At 53.8% G+C, this 15208-nt stretch overlaps 1 protein-coding gene across 3 annotated transcripts in view; it reads left to right on the top strand.

Annotated features, from left to right (window-relative positions):
* The window catches only part of RIMS3 (regulating synaptic membrane exocytosis 3), a 38075-nt gene that overhangs the window by 469 nt on the left and 22398 nt on the right, over positions 1-15208 (top strand). The gene's annotated exons all lie outside the window — the stretch shown is intronic.

Here is a 15208-nt window from a genome sequence, read left to right as displayed (position 1 = left end):
GGGGACCCCCCCCAGGCTCGGGGGATGGGCATAGGGTGTATCATGGCTCTGGGGTGGGGGGCTGAGGTATGGGAGGGGTTCTAGGGTGGGGAATATGTTTGGGGAAGCCTGGAAAATGGGGTTGGGAGCCCCAGTCTTGAGTTCTTTGCTAATGCTCACAGCACCTGGGGCCCTGGGCTTCAACAGCTTTGCCTCGCATGGCATTTTTGGAAAGTGCTTAAAATCCCTCCTGGAAAGGGAGCTGGAAAGCAGCCTGCCTTCCTCCCTCCTGCCCATGCCCTGGTTGAAAAGCAGCCACTCTTTCCTACCAATGTGACATTATTGTGGTGCCAGAGGACCCCCCACCCTATGATAAAAAAGGGGTGGTGCTCACTCCAGCCCTAGGGTGGGAGGGGAGGGTTTCTAAGAAGCTGGGAACGGCAGTTGGTCAATCCCCAGTGGGGAGTCCAGGTTTAGGGAGACTTAGGAACACATGGGTGGGCAACCTCTCCTCCAGGGGGAAGACTCGCCTCTAGACTGCCTGAACCCATGTCGCCATCATCTTCTCTGGACAACCCAGCCCCTGAGGAGTGGGTTTTGTCCCAGTATCCTGGATTTGGAAATTCAGGGAAGGCCCGTAGCTCCTGTGGTCCTCAATGGAGTGGGCAATGCTGTACCTAAGGCCAGATAACAAAGGTTGCTGGCAGTGTCACCCACCTCGGGCTGTTTGGATTTGGCCCTTTAGGGCTGGGGAGCCTGGGTGAATGCAGGTGTTCAATTGCAGTCCCAGGGATGTTGTCTGGATGTGGGAAGAAATGCCGCTGCCCCTTTGATCTTGTCCTCTGTGATGACTTCTTAAGTCTAAGTTCATTGGCTTTAGGCCCTGAAGTACTGGAGAGGGTTTTTCTAGGATAGACCTGGTCACCAAGGGGTTAACTAACTAGCCCCTCAGTTGCTGCCAGCCACCCATTAGTCTGTAGTCAGCCAGCTGTCAACTGTCCCTGGGGGTGTGTGGACAGCTAATGGGGCATTTTTGGGGGGGGAGGGAGATATCAGGGAGGGGTTTGTGAAACCTGTGTTTAAACCAACCATGCCCTTCAGAGGTCCTTTAGGGCTCACAGACCTCTTCCCTGCCCTCTGTGCCTGGCTTAAGGACCTCCAGCCCTGGACTTCTACACCTACCTAGTCATCTGCATGATGGGAAGCCCTGAGTCCAGTGAACTTGGCTTCAGACTCAGCCTCTGCCACTTTCTGGCTGTGTGATATTCAGCACATCTCTTCCCTCTCTGAGCCTCCTTTAGTAAAACAGACCTACCTTCTAGGTCTGCAGGGAGGAGTAAATGAATTGGGGGATTTGGTCTGCCTAGCACAGTGCCTGGACCTCAGGGGAGCGCAGTAGGTAACTGCTGAACACATGAGTAACCTCCATGCCATGAACTTGAGGGAAAGGCAGGCAGGAGCCAGGCTGAGGACCCACCGGGATGGAGGATCTCTTCCCTCAGGGCATGTGGTCTCTGTGGGCCATGCACTGTGTGTCTTAACTCTTTTATCCCCCTCCCTCCTTGCTCGCAGACACTTCTGGTCTCTGGACATTAAGTGGGTATTACTCTATGGAACCCAGGGCCAAGCTGCTACTTTTCTGGGCTCCCTCTATCCCAACCAGGTGCTAAGCTCTATGGGGTCTAGTCGTGCCTGTAGTTGCAACAGAAGCTGGCCCTTTAAGGAGGGAAGAAAACAATTATCTGGCCTGGGCATTGCATCAGCTGGAGCCTGGAGGGTCCCTGGGGAGGGGGAGGGCAGGCTGGTGGTTGATTTCATTAGTGCCATGTGAGAACTCTCACCCGAGTATGCCCCACTCCGGCTGCAGGGCTGCAGCATTCTCCCCGAGGCAGCCAGCGGCAGCAATCCCAGCGCCTGCCCCCCACCCCATCCGGGGAACACTGCCTTGCCTTGGGCGATTCGGTCTGTGTCTTCCAACCCATGTCACTGGGCCCAGGTAGAGCTGGGTATTGAGAAGAGTCTCTCACTGGTCTCTTGCTGACTTGGGGTGCAGGGCAAGCTTCCTGTCCAAGCATTTGGCTGACAACAGGGGTATCTCCCACTTCAGTGTTTGGCATGTCTGCCACCCTGGCATTCTGTTGGCCTACGGGAGGGGTGACTTCTACACTGGCCTCTGGCTGGCATGGAGCTATCTCCTTCCCTGGTGTTTTGCTGACCTGGCAGGGCATCTGGGCTGCCTGGGGTATGTGTAAATGAGGACACAGGTTAGAAACAAGTGCACTGTCCGGGTATGGTGACTCATGGGGTAGAGAGGACCCAGATACTTGGGCATCAGACTTGAGTTCAAATCCCACACCTTCCCCTTCCAGGCTCTATTACCTCTTAAGATAGGTGCAGGAAGAAACTGCACACTGAATGATGATTCTCATCCCTTGCAAGGGCTCTTCACTCCTGGAGCTGCAGATACCTGGGCAAGAAAAAGAGAGTTGGGCAGGACTGGAGAGAAGGGGAGAGCATTGCCTCTGCAGCAGGAGGTGCATGCAGCCTCTAGGCACTTGATGTACTTGATGCTGCTCTAGGAGCCAGGCAGCCCCTGCCCCCAGGGCACTTACATTCCAGGCGGGAGAAGGCTGGGAGCAGTGAGACACTGCATTCCGAGGGCTGGGGCTAGGAAGCCAAGGGCAGGGCGGCAAGGTGTGGGGAGGGAACAACATCTACTACAGCCTTGGTGAAAGCGGGTTCAGGCCTGTGGTGGGGGAGGGCAGAGATGGGAGAGTGGGCAGCAGGGCCAGGCCTGGCCTCCCTGTTCTGGCAGGCTGCTAAGACTTGTGAGTTGCCCTGCAGCTCGCGGCAGCCCCTGTAAGGCTCGAAGCAGAGGAGACTGGGTCTTAATTCTAGAGTGTGTCTCCAGGCCTGTGGCCCTCAGGTAGTGCTTTCTCAGGGGTGACCTTTCGCCCTCGCCAGCCCTTCTCTCTGCAGCAGCCCTGGTGCCCAGGGAACCAGTTGTTTGCGTGGCTTGTCCCAGAGGGAGGGGCCACTCCCAGTCACTACTGCTCTCTCTCTGGGCTGCTGCCTTGTTGACACAGTTGGCCCCTTAGGGCCAAGTTCTCCCAACTTCCCTGGGGAACCAGAGGGCACAAGGCAGGTCTTGGGCACCAGGCTGGCCTGTGTTCACCTCCCAGCTCTGCAGCTCATGAGGTGGTGAGCTCTAGCAGGTCACACCTGTCTTGGAACTTCACCATCCTCAATTATATAAAGCCAGGGTGATGTTTTTTCTCTATGGGAAGGATAAAATGAAGTTCCAGATGGTAATCTGGAACCCTTTCAACATCAGTTGGCATTTTTACTCTATCGCAGGGAGATTGACACCTGCTCTGGGCCAGGCGAGGCTCTCACCCAGCCTGGGATGGGGGCAGAGCTGGTGGCTCGGGTGTTTTGTTGCAAGGACACTGTGTCTAGAAGGACCCCACACCTGGCCTGACATCGTGCGGTCACCATCTTGGCATTCTTAATAAATTTGAAATAATTCTTACAAATAAAGGAGGCCTGCATTTCAGCCAGCACTGGGCCCAGCCTATTGTACAGCCCCATGAACTGGTGCAGTCTAGGAAGAGGCAGGGAGGCACAGACCTGCAGCTACTTCCCAAGTGGAGGAGGCATAGGTGGAGGGCATGACTAACTGTCCAGAGGTGGGCGGGACATTATTAATAGTAACGTTTATTTAGTACGTACTGTGTGCTGGGTTCTCTGTTGAGCACTTCACAAGCTCATCTTCAAATAGCCCTATGAGGTAGGTACTTAAGTCACTCCCACTGTATAGACGAGGAAAGCATGGCTCTGTTTCTTGGCCAAAGTGACATAGCTATCAGGGGTAGTGGAGCTGGGATTCAAACCCGCTAAGACCTGGGATGCCCCCACTAGGAGGGGCCCCCTGAGCTGGCCTGAGGGTGACTTGGTTTCTGAGGAGGAGGAGGAAGGTGACGTGGGGAAGGAGGTGGCCTCCCATCTGGGCAGTGCAGTGCAGTGAGGCTCCGCCAGGGGAGGTGGAGTCTAAGCCTCGGCCTGAGAGAAGTAGCCTTTGCTTTTCACAGTCCTGCTTACTCCTGCCTCCAGGCCTTCCTGCTACCCTGATTCTTCAGAGCTGCCCATCCCCTCTTTGTGGCCCCCAGGCTCCCCCTCCCTTGATCTCAGTCACTCCCTCCACCTTCTCTCTTCTGGGCTCCATGCGCAGCCTCCTGCTTCCCAGACCACACTGACTCACGACCAGCCTCCATCCACATCCCGGCTCTGCCGCCAGTGTCCCCAGCTCCTCTCTGCCTCCACCCACCCACTGCTCAAGCTGGAAAGCTGGAAGTTCTCCTGGACACCTCCCACTCCTTCACCCCCACATCCTGTAGCCAGCCCTCTGCGGGTCCTGTTCGTGGTCCTGAATCTGTCCCAGCCACGGCCACCTCCAGGCCGTCGCTGACCACCCCAAACCCAGCGCCCGACCACCTGCCCATGGCCTCCCCCACTGGCCGTCTCTACTTTCCCTTCGTGTCCCATTTCCTTTCCTTTTTCACACTGCAGCCAGAGCGATCTTCTAAAGAGAGACGTTGGATGGTGCCGTTTCTCGGCTCAAGATCCTCCCCACACTTCTTGGAATAAACGTCAGCTCTGCCTCGGTCTAGCAGGCTCTGTGGGGTCTGCTCCTTGCCTACCTTTTGGTACCATCTTCTGCCTCAGCAGTAGGACTGAATGCAGCTTGTTCCCGTCCTGGGTGCACTCCTCCTCCTCGTGCCTGTGAATTCCTGCTTAGCCCTCAGGTAGTCTCCGCTCGAGCATCCTTTCCACAGAGAAGCCTGTAGACCAGAAATTAACACCCCCCTCCCTCGTACCTTGTACTTCTGCCTGAGGCTCATCCCACGCAAACTGCTTTACCTCATGCATCTTTCTGACTAGACTGCGCTCCGTGAGGTCAGGGAACCTGTTTGGCTCGGCCCCAGCACATAGTAGGTGCAGAGCGAGTTGTTCAGCGAGTGGAAGGAATAGATGTACCACTGCGGCAGCATCTTAATCGGTCGTCCTGCGCCGTGGGCCATCTCCGGTCCTTTCCCTGTACAGCCTGGGGCGATCCTTCTAACACACAGAACTGACCCTGTCACCCCCTGCTACTTAAAATACTTCAATAGCTCCCCACTGCCGACAGGAAAAGGCCTCAGCTTCTTAGCATGGTATTCAAAGCCCTTTGTGCTCTGCACCTGATTGCCTGTCCAGCCTGTCCCCCTGCTCCCCACCACGCTTTGAACTGGTGGCAGCCCCTCGAACACAGCAGGCTTTGCGTCTGCACCTCTGCACTCGCCGTTCCCTCTGCCTGTGATAGCTCCCCACCCCTGCTTGGTCTCCCCTGAGAACAGAGAACGTCCTTCATCCTTCAAAACCAGCTCAGCTGCCTCCTTTGCTGAGAAGCCGCTGCACAACCCTCGCAGCTCTCCGGACAGTTAGCCCACCCTCCCTCGGCTGCGTCCTTGGGGAGTTTACATTGCCCCCCCCCCCGCCATTAAACTGCTGGTCCAGTGCAGGCAGTGGAGATGTTTCTTTAGGATTGTTCGTTTTTGAGCCTCCAGTTCCCAGCTTCTCCCCTGTCCTAATTAGGTCTTTGCTTGTATACAGAAGCCTGCTCAAGCCAGCTTCAATAATAAAGGGTTTATTACGAGGACACAAGGGATTCCTGGGAACTGAGGGGCAGAAAACTGTTAGCCTCTGGGAGGCGGAACCTAGACAGCCAGGAGAAATGGAAGCAGCAGTTCTCCGTGGCTTGCTGGCCGTCTTCACCCTTCTGTCTCCACAGGCCTTTCCCAACACTGAGCCTCCTATAGTGCCTGCACTGTGTCCCTTTGTCCCAGCTACATTCAGAGATAAATGAAGGGCCTGGCGATTCCGCCTACAGTCTCAGGAGAGGAGCTGATTGGCTCTGAATGGCCCTGGTACCACCCTGGTCCAATCAGCTGACGCCGCCGGGAAGGTCACTAAGTCAGCCATGCAGGTGTGGCTCTTGATGCCCCCAGAGAAAGGGGGTCTCTGGTCCCTGGGCAAGTACTTGAAAAGACATCTGCTGGAATTTAGAGTCCCAGGGTGGGCCTGGCCCCTAGCCTTGCGCTTGGGTAGCACCTGCTTTGTGACTTCAAGGAGGGTTTTATCCTGGGGCAGCCATGCCTGGGTTCTACAAAACCTATCTAATGTCATTTAGGAGCCCAAGCAGAGAGAGAGAGAGAGTGGATTTCTCACCTTCCTTTCTAGGAGGGAGTGAGGCAAGGAGGAGGCACAAGCAGTGAGGACTACATGCCTCACCAAGACCTTGTGCTTCCTTGAAGATAACGCAGCGAGGAGCCACGCCAGGCTTTGTCCCATTAGGGTGTTTTTGCCCACACTGATCCTGTTCTTCCCTAATCATATATGTTTTTTTAAGCACTTATTCTGCACCAGAATGTACCTGTATTATACACATACATTATTTTCTTCAATCCTCACAGTCTGTAAGACAGATTCTGTTATTATTCCTATTTCACAGACAAGGAAACTGGGGTTAGCGAGGTGTCACAGCCTAGTGACACACCCAGTGTAAAAGTTACTTTATTTATTTATTTGTCTTAACATTTATTTATTTGTGTACACAGAACTGGGGTATAAGCCAGAGGTTCAGGGGCGGTGAGAGGATTCACCAGAGACAGAGTGGGAAGCGGAACAGGCTGACTGACGAAGTACACTGCTGAGGGGAGCAGCGGGCGGGTCAGGAGAAGTCTGCCTCATCATGTGGATCATCTCTGGGGCAGGCGGAGATCGAACTCATGCCGAAGTGGCTTTAGCTTCTTAGTGCTGCGCCACCAGGGAGGGCCCAAAGTTACTTTTACTTGAGTAAAAATTCTTAACCTCAGTTACTTATTCATTTGCCTATTTGTGGATTGAGAGGGTCTCAGGTAGACACCTCCTTCTACTTCCCACTGCCCAGCGTGGGCCCAGCCCAGTCCCAGAATGGACTGGAATGAGGTCAGTAGAAGAGAAAAGGCCTCTGGGTGGGACCTGAGGATCTCATACTTGTGGACCAACCCCATGTGAATGCATGCCTCTGGAAAAGTCTCTCCCTTCCAGAGACTCCTTTTTCTCATTCAGAAATGGGAATGATAATTCGTCCTGTGAGGCTTGTCTTCAATGCTGGGTATAAAGACAATCAGTAAAAAGCAAAGAAGTGAGCAATTTCTAAGAATGTCATTTACAGAATGAACTGTGGCAATGGAGTGCCAGCTGGCCACATGCCCAAGATCCCCTGGGAGGCAGGCAAGCCTTGAGCCTTCTGCCCTGGAGGGTGGCACCCTTTGGGATCCGAGGTGGCTTTCAGTGGCTTGTGGCCTGCCACTCATCTCTTTGGTTCCTATAGTAAGAAAGTGGGTTTCTTTTCAAGCAAGATTGTCCCAAGGAGAAAGCATCAGTGCAGTGCCAGTGTGTCTTTAGCAACTTTCTGACACTTGCCAAGAGATCTTGGTTGATAGCTCCATGTAGCTAGCATTTAATAATACAGATGTACCTCAGAGATACTGGGGGTTCGGTTCCAGAGAGCTCCATAGCGCAAGCATCAGCCATCAATGTTTGTTTCCCAGTTGCGTATAAAAGTTATGCTTATTCTAAACCGTGGCGTATTAAGTGTGTGATAGCGTTATGTCTTATGAAAACAATGTTCATACCTTAATCTAAGAAATACTTTGTTTAAAATATAGAAATCAACAGGCAACTAGAAACCAGAGGCATTCTGCAGGGGGGAGAGGGGTGTAGGAGCAAAATAGGGGTGGAAAGAGCACAAGAGACTATGGTGATGGCACATGGGTGAATTGGTGGTGGGGATTTCATGGGGACTATACCCGAGATGAGAAAGTGCACACTGCACAAAAATGAAAAATGATGTAAAAAGTATATACATAATAAAAAAAGACTTTGTCGCTGAAAAAAAAAAAAAAAGCTACCCAGTGACCCCAGCCTTCAGCGACTCGTGATCTCTTTGTCTTTGTCACAGTTTAAATCTGCCTTCGTTCTGTAAGAGCCGTGACATGTGACACGGGAAAAGCAGAGCACACAGGAGAGGTGCCTGCCCAGCGTCATCTACACTGTGTTTATCTTACGTGATGCTGGCTTTCCATTTATAGTAGTAACGCGAAGTTTACATTTAAATAGATGGATTTAAGTGAAAAGTGCCCATTTAAACAAACAATGAGCAGTATAGGAATATGAGGTCTGGCAAAGATGCTTGAGGGGCCACACCATGCTGTGGTACAGAGGTCAGAAATGTGAGCCACTGGCCTTCCACCTACCTGGAAAATGTGGGGGTCTCTCCCTGCTGTGCGGGCCTCTCCCCTGTCCTCACTTTGTACCCTGGCTGGAGTTTCTTTCAGAGAATCCTGCCACAACTGTCCTACAGACAGGAGAATGAGCCGCTGCCCCTCAGCCTGCTTGAGACTTGGAGTTGGGGAGTCTGGATGGGGGTAGAATGATGCCTTGTCATGAGTTGGGACTTGAGTGCTTCTGGGGGAGCAGGAGCTGCAGACTGCTTAGTTCTTGTGCTCCCTGTGGATCACATGGCTCTCGGGGGCCAGAGGCTGTGGGAGCCCCAGGTGAGGGCAAGGCTCTTCTAGAGCCTCCTGCCCAAGAGCTTGGGGCCCAGGGGCAGTGAAGCTGAAGCAGGGAGATTTCTAAGCCTCCCCTCTGCTCCTTCTTTTCTCACTTCTTTGTGCAGTTGACTGCCTGCCTCTGGGATGTGGCATGGGCCATAGGAGACCTCAGAGGACACCTGGATTTATTCATGGGTATAAGGCTGGAGCTAGATAGGAGAAAGCGAAACGCTGCCAGGCTCTTCCCAGCCCCACACCCACATGGGAGGGTAGTTTCTGGGCTCCAGGGGGTGGGGGAACTAGCTATAGTGAAGTGTGTGCTTGTGTAGCCATGGCAAATGTCTGAAGGCCTCTGCAGGTACAGTGTGTGGGGGGGCAGAGTTTAAGGCTGTATTACATGTGCATATGATGTGTATGTGTCACGAACATGGCTCTGAGAGATAAGTCTGAGGTTCTGAAAGAGCAAGTGTGTGTGTGTGTGCACAATGTGTGGTGTGTCTGCTGGAAAGGAACTTCATGTGATGTACTCGGGGTGAGGGTGTGTTGTGTAGTGTGTGCGAGTGTGGCAGTGTGTGTGTGAGGTGACTGCATGGCCACATCCCGTGTGCCTGAGACATAGTGTGTATGCATGTGCTGGCTGCATGCGGGGTCTGGGTAGCTTGCCTGGGTGTGGTGTGTGCCTCTTGCTTGGTGTGTGCTGGCCTTTTGTGCTGCGTGTGACTGGGTAGGTGGTGTGTCTGCATGGCCACGTGAAGGTGTGAGGCCTGCAAGCAGGTCTTTGTGCCTGAGAAGGGTCGGGGCTGTGGCGGCAAAGGGGTGAGCTGGTAAGGCACTAACTCTGAGAGCGGCCTCCGTCTGGGCTGGGGCTGCGGGCATGCCGGGCTCCTGAGGAGGAGGGTCCCGGGCTGCAGCAGCGAGCAAGTGCAGACGGCGCCTTCCGGCTTGGCGCGGGCAAGTAACCAGAGCCCCTTCCCCCCATGAAATATTGATTGGCCTAGCGGGCTGGGAGCGTGTGCTGCTGGCCGCTGTCCGTGGTGCTGCTGCGTCTCTCCAGGCGGGAGCGCACTGTGCTCTGGCTGGGGCAGGGCAGGAGGGGGTGGAGATTTCTCACACTCACACCCTCAGGGGGGCCCCTGAGTCCGAGGATGAGCTTGCCTGTCCCAGTGCCCCCTCCCCACTCCAGCTAGAAAGGGGTAACCTGCCAATGAGTTATTTCGTCAGGATCCAGAGTCCCCTGGGTTGGGTGACTAACAACAGGCTATGTTTACCTGGGATGGTTCTAATTTATACCTGCTGTCCTGGTGAAATTGTTGGTAGTGTTGCTGCTCACTCTCAAAAGTGTCATGGGTATATGATAAATTACGTACTCAACAGCAAGAAGGCTTTGCTCCAAAGACCACTTCCCTGGGGGTTCTCTAACTCTCTGGGTGCGCACGTGCAAGTGTGTTTGGGGGCAGAGAATTTGTCAAAACTGGTTTTGGATTGAGCTGAAATAAGTGCTTAGGAGCCTGGGACCCTTGGGGGCGCTGTTCCAGTCCAGGCCCACCCAGGAATCCAGCCTTTTCCATCCAGCCAAATTTTGCTATCTCTTCAGGTGATGCTCTTCACGAGGCCCAGACTTTCCCTATTCCCCAGGAGAAAGAAGAGTGTCTCACTGGCCTCCCTCCTGCATCTCAAGCTGGGCAGGCCTCTCCTTGGTCAGGGAGGGGTAGGACCTCCAGACTGGCATCTGTGCACTCCTGACATCTCTGAGTTCCCCTGATTCTTTACCACTGATTCTCCCTCCTTCACTGAGTTCCATTTCCTCCCATTCCTAACCTGTGAGAATTACCTCTCATCCTTTCCTCATTCAGTATTCTGCTCTGGCCCTATCCCACTTTTCCCTCTGGTGAACACACCCAAATCCTGCCCACTTACACCAGTCTCTTGAGCTCCAGTGCTCTGCTTTCCTGGCCAATGCCAACATGTGGGAGTTGCTATATAATCTCACACTCATCATATCTAAAATGGGGATTAACTTCCCTTCAGCCAGCTGTTTCCCCAGGACCTCAAACTTTGATGGCACCCGTCAGCCCCCACTCTTCCTGTAAACCGTCCTGGCTGGCTTCTGCCTTTTTGCTCTCACCAACCATGTCCCATTATTGACTCACAGCAGCACCTGCGACGCGCGGACGCTCCTCCCCCCTGCCCCCCCCCCCAGCAGTGTGTTCTTTCCCACCTGCCCCTGACTGCTCTTCCTGCTGTCAGGCTTCCTTCTGATTCTGCACTTAGTGTCAGATTGATCTCTGTAGAACACTACATCTAAGTCATGTCACATTTCACTCCCTACAGGATTAAAGCCAAGTGTTTTAGCTCTGCATTCAGGCTTCAACGGCTATTCCCAAACGACCTCTCCGGCCCTCTCCTCCACTCACCTTGCTCTGGAGCCACATCTTTCTGAACGGTCACAGGCAGTTTCCACCTCTCTCCTGCCATCTCTGCCTCCCAAATCTCACTTGTCTTCCAAGGTACTCTGCAGCACCCTTCCCGGCAATGCCTTCTTCAGTCTTTCTGGCTTCAAGTGCTCTTTCCTGCTGCAGAACAGCCCGAGCCTTTTCTCTGCACCCCTCGACACGCTGGGCAGCAGGGCATCACCTGCAGTTGTTAGAAATGCAGATTCTCAGGTCCCGCTTGCAACTGGGGAATTCTACAGAATTCTTCACATTTCAGCCAGATGTCTAAGTGATGTGTGTGCACATTCTGAGAAGCACTGGACACTACATTCATTGAGGGTAGGGCCTTGCTTCTGTGTGGGGGTGACCTCTGGCCCAGACTAGGATTTTCAAGCTTCAGGTCTAAGAGCCCCATCAAGTGGCAGGTGCTGCCTTTAGTCAGATCCCATGAGCTATGAGAGCAGCGGATGGTAGTGATGGCCGGGGAGGACCATCATGCCCTCAAGGTCCCAGAGCTCACGCTTTGTACACCTGACTCTGGAAAGCACTCCTGTGACACGAGGTAGAATCGATCAGTTAAAAGGCAGTTACCCCAGCATGAAACAGAACTTTCCCCTTTTCACTAAAAACACTTTGGTAGGAATATGTTTAATATATGTTTTGAACAGAAATAATATTTAAAATTTTATCTCTATTATAACATTAAGACAGTTTCTAAAGTGGTTAACTTTAGAAAACACAGCAGGTCACATGAAGACAATGAAAATGACTCACAATTCTACTATCCAGTTATAAATAGTTAAGTTTAATGTTTATTTAAATTGTCATTTATTTATTCAACAAATATTTACAGAGTCCTACTATATGCAGACGTGGGCCAGGCACTGGGGATTGAGTGTGAAGGATGACATGGTTCCTATTTTTAAGCAGCTCACAGTCAGCGGGTGGGGTGTGGGGTGTGGGAGACAGGCACCGAACAATGTAGGAACCACAGTGTATTAGTTTCCTAGGGTAGCTGTAACAACGTACCACACGCTAGATTAATTTAAAAAAAGAAAAAGAAGAAGAAGAAATTTATCGTAGCAGGTTCTGGAGGCTGGAAGTCTGAGAGCAAGGTTCTGGCAGGTCGGCTCCTTCTGAGAGAGCCTGTTTCATGACCTTTTCTGGCTCCTGGGGCAGCCAGCCAGCCAGGGCGTTCCTTGGCCTGTCGCTGCAGCCCTCCAGTCTCTGCCTCTGCGGTCACATGGCTTCTCCCTGTGTGTCTGTCTTCACATGGACATCTTCCAAGTACACCAGTCCTCTTGGGACCCATCCTACTCGGTAAGCCCTCAACTCATCGGCAGTGGGCAGCAGAGTCAGGGGAGCACAAAGGGTGGGCAGGGGGCACAAGCACATCTGTGAGGCTCTTCTAGGAAATTACATTCAAACTGGCACTGAGTGGTGAGTTGGGATTCACCAGGCAAAGGTTCCCCAGAACATGACGTGGGAAGAGCATTCCAGCAGGTGAAGTGGTGCTGGAGGAGTGAGGAGAAGGCCAGTGTGCTGGGCACATGCTCGGGGTGGGGGGGGGGTCACTTGACTGAGGACCTTGGTGAGGGGTTGCTTTCTCGGGAGGAGAGGGAGAGCTAAGGGAGGCTGTCACGCAGGCATGATTCATGCTGCTTTGTGAGCTGTCTCCTCACAAAACTGAGCAGACTGAAGGCTGCGTTATTTTTCTATGTCCCCAGTTCTGAGGGAGATGCATGGTCATGTCCTCAGGAGCCCCCTGACTGAGAGAGGACACACGGTGGCCCCACCTGAGGAAGCAAGGCATGGCTGTGCCACCAGCAGCCTCAAGTCCAGGTGGCAGAACAAGCTCCGTCCTCAGAAGCTTGTTCTGACAGGAGACAGGGATCACCCAGCTCTAGGTCACCCTTGCTCTTGGGTGTCCTGAGTCCTTAGCGTCTGGAGGACTCAGATTTAGGACAGCCACCTCCCTCTCTTCCCTGCAGTGAGCACTGTCTCCAGGGAAGGCGCATGACCCTTGTGGGTCCCTGAGACCAGAGGCTCTGGTGCTGGGGAGACTAGGTTTGCAGGGACCACATCCCAGTACCCTGCTCCCTCAAGGGATGTCTGACCGTTGCCTTCCTGTGCATGAACTGTCCTGTCTGGTACTCAGCCCATCCCTTACCACACGCCCGAAGGGCTGCCACCACTCTATGTGATGGGAATGGGTGCCCCTGTCCAAAGCTGCCTGTGCCCCCTTGCCCGGGCTGGATGGAGAAGTGGGTCAGCTCCGTAGTCATGGTGACAGCAGCTGCTCCCTGCCAGCCTTCTAGCGTCTCACCACAAACCTCACCGATGAGCTCCTTTGTCCAGCCTTCGGGGATGGGGGGCCAGGAGGATGAAAGAAAGGGAGAGGAGGAGAGAGAGAGAGGGAGAGAGGGAGAGAGAGAGAGAGAGAGAGAGTGTGTGTGTGTGTGTGTGTGTTCAAGCACACAAGTGCCTGCACAGAGCTGGTGTGTGTGCCTAGCTCAGGGAACCCACAGAGGCAGGTAAGATTCTGTCCACTTCCTGCCCTCTGAAGGGCTAGCACTCTTCCTGCCTCTCTGGGTCAGGCAACTGCCAAGGGGGGAGTGAGTGTGTGTGTGTGCGTGTGTGTGGTCACGCGCACACCCGGGCATGCATGCACAGATGCGTGTGGAGGCCTGTGGCTGTCGGTGCAGCTGCTTCTGCGCGCCTTTGTGTGGATGAGCGTCCGGGAGGTTTGCTACCTTTATGCACATGTGTCTTTAGTTGTGTGTCATCTGGGTGGGTGTGTATGTTTGTGATGACACAGTGGCAATTCTGTGTCCTTTGTCTCTCCCCTCGTATGTATAATGTATGTATGAGCCAGGTTTGAGGAAGGTAAAGGTGGCACGAGCAGGGGGGGAGCTGGCAGAATGCTCCCCACTTGGGCCGGCTGTGCTCCCTCAGTCCTGCCTACCTCCTCTGCGGCCTACCAACCCTGGAGCCCACTCATTTCTCCTTTAGTGGAAAAAGAAAAGGTAGAGCCAAGGGGACCTTCTCCTGCTCTGTGATGCAGGCTGTGGCCTCTGCCATGGGCACAGACTGGCACCGGCAATGTGGCAGGCAGCCCTGGCACTGGATAGGGGTTGGAGCAGGGGTCTCCGAGGCCAGACCCAGCATCCAGAGTGGGCCAGGGGCTGGGAGGCAGCAGGAAAGAGCCCAGCCTCACATACCGGGTGCCATCTCCACTAAGAGATGCAGGGACCCAGACTCCACTTACCTGGGCTCTGGCCGGAAGCTGCAGCACTGAAGTGGGCGGTGACGCTGCTGAGCTGGAGCCCACTGTGAAGTGTTTGCACCTGTGTGTGAGCCCGACCACGAAGCACCAACACCTGTGCCGCCCTGGCCCCTTCTCAAAGGCACCAGAATGGCAGTGGTAATTGTCCTGGCACCCAGCTGTGTGCAGTGAGCACATGTATGTTTCATACATACATATTATTGTGTAATCATTCATCTCAGAACCCTAAAGCTGGCATTATCACCCTACTTTAGAGACGAGGAGTGGTACTCAGGATGTGGGAGCGTGGTAAGGAAGTTGGCCCGCATCCTGAGGCATGCGCGGTGTCTGCCTCCAGAATCTGCGCTGGTAATCAGTGTGCCTTCTGGCCCCTGATAGCACAACTGGACAGTCAGGGTGGGCCCAGGGAGCAGAAACAAGGTTTTATGCCAGAGGAGATACAGATTCAGAGACACTCGGGGTCAGGGGTGCCCCCTCCTACCTTCCTGGTTGCTGGGCACGTCACAGTGTGCCTGGAGAGGGACACGGACCCTGTAATCAGGAAGGACAGAGGAAGATTAGGATGCAGCGCTCCTTAGCAGCTGGACCTGGCTAAGCCCCCTGTGTCAAAACTCTTAAAGTTGAGACTGGCTTCAGCACTAGCAGGTTGACACCAAACTGCCTACATGCCAATCAGGGGCCCAGGAGTTAGGACAGTTTTACACAGGAGGAGACAGAGACTCAGAGTTTAAATGATTTGCTCAAGATCTTGTAGCTATTTCTTAAAAATTACCCCACGAGCGGCCCTCCCTGGTGGCGCAGCGGGTTAAAGCACTGCACTGAGAAGCTAAAGCCACTTCCGCATGAGTTCGATTCCCGCCTGCCCCGGAGTTGAC

This window comes from Condylura cristata, unplaced genomic scaffold, assembly GCF_000260355.1.
Source record: "Condylura cristata isolate star-nosed mole 26May11 unplaced genomic scaffold, ConCri1.0 scaffold00008, whole genome shotgun sequence".
In the NCBI taxonomy this organism is placed as follows: domain Eukaryota; kingdom Metazoa; phylum Chordata; class Mammalia; order Eulipotyphla; family Talpidae; genus Condylura; species Condylura cristata.
This window is presented reverse-complemented; position numbering and strand designations above follow the sequence as displayed.